General features: G+C 41.9%; 1 long non-coding RNA gene across 1 annotated transcript; it reads right to left on the bottom strand.

Moving 5' to 3' along the window:
* LOC131923786 (uncharacterized) lies at positions 1-4,450 on the bottom strand. The gene is made up of 2 exons (XR_009382712.1): positions 3,906-4,450; positions 1-1,124 (listed from the first exon to the last, which is right to left on the bottom strand). It is a non-coding gene; the product is annotated as an uncharacterized LOC131923786 (long non-coding RNA).
* Positions 4,451-4,765: the final 315 nt, after the last annotated feature.

The following is a 4,765-nucleotide window of genomic DNA, read 5'->3' as shown; positions in this document are numbered from 1 at the left end:
GATGGTGACAGTTTTAATCATGAAGAAATAATAATTTTATTGGAGGAGTACATGAACAAGGAAGAACCATGAAGAAACCCATAAGTACAACACAGGAAAGCAGTAAACCCCCAATGATGAGATAAAAAGAAACAGCAAACAATAATCTAAAAATCTAAAAAGAAATCAACAAAATCACAAGAACTATTAAACATCTCTTAATAATAACTTTAAATATAAATGACTTTAAATCACCAATAAAGAGATGAAGACTAGCTGATGGAATTGAAACTAGAATCAACTATCCTGTTGTCTCAAAGAAATAGATGGGAGGTGGGATCAGGACAGGTGGGGAGGACAGGAGAAGAGGAGGGAGGGGGAACTGGGGTTGGTATGTAAAATGAAAAAAATTTAAATAAATGTGTAAAAGAGATACAACTCACTGGTGTAATCACTTATAGACAAGGACCGAAAGGATAGAAGACGAGCTACCAACTGAGTGGATATGGAGAGCAAGCAGACACAGCTATTTTGGTATATGATAGAGTAGACTTCAAATCAAAATTAGCGAGAATAGGTAAAGACAGTAGATAAATTTTAGTAAAGTGAACTTTTACTAATCCACCAAGTATATGTAACTATTATAAACATATAGATATCAAATCTTGGGGCTCTCAATTTCACATAATAAACACTAAAGAAAAAGTCCTTTAGGTCCTCTTACAACACTAATCATTGATTTCAATTCCTCATTCTCATCATTAGATAGGTTATCTGTGCTGGTTACTTGTCTGGTTTCTGTAATAAAATACCCTGACACAGCATCAAAAGAAATGAAGGGTTTGTATTGGCTCACCATTCTGGGATACAGTCTATCACAGCAGGGAGCCATGGCCACAGGGGCTTTAGACAGCTCGTAATTGTGCCTCTACAGTCAGGAAGCAGAGGGAGATGGATGTTGCTATTCAGGTCTCCTTTTCCTTTTTAATTCAGTCCAGGACCCCAGGCCATGAAATGCTGACTCCCACATTTAGGTTGAGTCTTCCTAACTCAGTTAAGCCAGTCAAAATATCCCTGACAGACACACCCAGAGACTAACCTTATCTAGATAATCCCTCACAGGCTCCTTTTCTTCATTATAGGTCCTGTTGACAATCCACATAAAATATCACATCATATGAACTAAAGGTAAAGAAACATCAGAGCTAGACTAGACCATACATAGATTGGACTTAACAGATCCCTACAGAATAGTTTATTAAATAGGTATGGCATATACATCCTTCTTGGCACCCCATGGAATCTCCTCTAAAATATACCACATGTGGGTATTTTTTTGTGCAAGTTAAGTCTTAATGAACACAAAACAATAAACATCGTTTATTTTATAAAATATAGTGGGAATAAAAATATAAGTCAATAACAAGAAAAGAACAGAAGCTATACAAACTCACAGATGCTGAACAACACACATACTTTACCAGGCTTAAACGTTAGCACGCAAAGTGAGACTTGTTACGGCATTTTCATTCACTCCCTTTCCTTCCTTCCTCATTTTTATGTGTACTGGCATTTTCCCTGCACATACGTCTGTGCACCACATACATGTCCGGTGCCTACAGAGGTCAGAAGAGGGTGCCATATCATTCCCACAAGGACTGGAGTTACAAATAATTGTGAGCCAATGTGTGGATCTGGAAATCGAACCCAGGTCCTCTGGAAGAACAAGCAGTTCCCTGAAGTGCTAAGCCATCTCTCCAGTCTCCCCTCTTCCATATTGCTGATCCTCCTGTGTTGACACCCCAGATCCCACGACTTCCTCCTACTGGTGCATTGCTCCCTTCAATAGCCATCCTGTGGTGGTTTGAGTGACATGTCTCCCATATTCTCACACGTTTGAATACTTGGTCCCCAGTTGGTGGTTGTTTGGGGTGTCTTAGGAGGTATGGCCTTGCTAAGAGAAGTATGTCCTGAGGGGCATGTTTTGAAAGCTGAAAGACTCACACAATGTCAAGGTCACTCTCTGAGCCTCCTACTTGTGCTTGGAGAGGTGAGCTCACAGCTCCTATTCCTGGTACCATGCCTACTGCTTGCTGCCATGCTTCCCACCATGATGGACTCTTATCCCTCTAGAATCATAAGGCAAATAACTCCTCCCTTTCACAAGTTGCCTTGGTAATGGTGTTTTATCACAGCAATAAAACAGTAACTAGTATGCACCCCGTTATGCTTTTATGTCATATGTATTCTATTACACTTTTTATTTTCCTCTGAAGATCTCTTTCTCTCCTCTCATGCTTTATTTACTAGTTTTATGACATACCCCACATAACCACACATATGTATCCAAATATATAAAAAAATAAATCTCAAATCCACATTTGAGAGAAAACCTATGGTAGTTCTCTCTTTCCAAATCTGGGCCTCTTGACCTAACATAATAATCTCTAGCTGGGCGGTGGTGGCGCACGCCTTTAATCCCAGCACTCGGGAGGCAGAGCCAGGCGGATCTCTGTGAGTTCAAGGCTAGCCTGGTCTACAAAGCAAGTTCCAGAAAAGGTACAAAGCTACACAGAGAAACCCTGTCTCGAAATACCCCCCCCCCAAAAAAAGAATCTCCAGTTTCCTCCAAATGCCACGATTTCATTTGTCTTTTTAGTTGAATAAAATTCCATTGTGTATATATACTACATTTTATCTACTCATCTCATAACAGAAGGGAATGGTTCCATTCCTTAGCATTGTGAACATTGCAGCAATAGCCACAGATGTGCAAGTATGTCAGTAGTAAGACTTTACCTTACACCAAGTTTTTAATGCCTAGCAGCATGATGTTGGTATGCAAACCCAATGTTTTCAAGGACCTCAAAAGACCAACAGGAAATTCAAATAAGTGAGTCAAAGGTATATGAGAGTTATGATATGTGCTAGTATGCAGATAAACACAGTGAGCTACAAAATTACACAAGAAGTCAATTTATCCCAGATTGCAGGAAAAGAATGGGTTTCCTGGAGACAGACACCTTTAAAACTGAAAGTAGTGGGATAAACTGGGGCTAAACAATGGAAGGCATTGAGAAGCATTCAGAAATTCCAAGGAGAAAGCATGTGCCAAATCACTAAGGCAGTGGCACAGGAAGATAATTCGAAGATAGGAAAGTGCCCCGATGCTTCTGAATGATGCAAGCCTGACTGTCTGTGGCCAAAGGGAAACAGAAATCCTTCACAAAAACAAATATAGCACCGAAATAAATAAACAAAAGCCTTTCATCCAGCAACAACAAAAACTGCTCAGAGGAAAACTGGTCAAACGTGCAACAAGCAAAGCAAGTTTCTCTATCAGTAATAACATCTTCATCCATATCCTTAAAAATTTACACTTTCTCAGTATATTAACTGCTATATAAACATGACCTTTCCAAGAATCAACTTGACTAAGGGTTTCAAAAGTCATTCTGTACAACTCTGCCACAGCCACATCATTGGAATGAAAAAGTGAATGGCCCATGTAGAGCCACTAATATGAACCATTGGCCATATTGTGTCTTCAGGGGAATCATATGACCTTCCAAAAGCAATCCAAATATATAAATGCTATAAGACCCAACATGTAAACTGTGACAGACAAAGCAATTGTTTAAGGCCATAGGGGCTGCATTCAGGAGTTCAACTGTGCCTGTGTTCTGAATCTGTGAACTTAAGCAAAAGCAGATAAGAGTATTGGAAAAACAACTTGCAACTGCACTCAAAGGAGATTATTTTTCTTGTCCTTCTTGTCTAACTAACTAACTAACTAACTAACTATACACACACACACACACACACACACACACACACACATATATATTTGCAGTAAGTATTATTAAGCAATCTAGAGACGTATTTCAGCATACAGGAAGACGTTCACAGAAGTTGTCACAATTTACCTAGAAAATCCCAGGATAGGCCATCCTTAAAATGCAGAATAACATTTGTAATATCAATTCCAGGCATCCTCTCCTCCATTCAAACGCAATCACTTGTTCTTTCCCTAGCACAACAAACAGTGATTGGCTGGCCCGCACAGCCTCTGAGGAGCGAGGGTCTGGATCCCCCTTTCTCATTCAGTTATGAGGCTCGAGCAGACCTCATCGCAATACCGACGGCGTCCTGACAGCGAGTACCGTCCTGGTGCAAGAGAGAACCCAGAGCACATTCTTCCCAGCACCCCTTGCCTTTCCCAATCATGGTGCCCCTTCAACAGTCCTTGTCATGGCCGCTGACAGTGGACACCAGACTAGCTAGGACTCTTGACCCTAAGGAAGAGGAGAGGGTCTTCAGCGTCCCTCCTCATTCAGAAAGCTTGGATGTTTGCCCTACTACTGCATGCAGAATGGCCAGGTGAGGCAGCTCGGGACTGGCCCCTGCAGCCCCAAGGACAGCCATTCCAAGGGCCCCATTCCAGCGTTGCTGGGTTCCTGAGACCAATTGTCACTAGAATTCTGTGCGCCCTTCGAGACATGTCCGCAGTTCTCAGGAAAGGAGAGCCTCTCTCAGAGGATACTGCTTAGCTGCCGCTTGCCACGAGTCACCAAATGGCAAGTATATTCACTGTCCCTTGAGAGGGGCAATTTCCCATTTCCCTTTTTCTTGTTCAACTGCCTTATTGGCTAAATAGCCAGATGTATGGAGAGAGGCCAGCAAGCCTCAGCCCGGACGTTACCCTCTGACCATAAACCGCAGTTTTTCTGGCCTCCCCGGCCTGGGACCCCCTTCAGTGTCCCCGAAAGGGCTGATGACCATGGAC

The sequence above is a fragment of the Peromyscus eremicus genome, chromosome 14 (genome assembly GCF_949786415.1).
Source record: "Peromyscus eremicus chromosome 14, PerEre_H2_v1, whole genome shotgun sequence".
Taxonomy (NCBI): domain Eukaryota; kingdom Metazoa; phylum Chordata; class Mammalia; order Rodentia; family Cricetidae; genus Peromyscus; species Peromyscus eremicus.
Note: the sequence above shows the minus strand (reverse complement) of the source record. Positions and strands in the feature narration are given on the sequence as shown.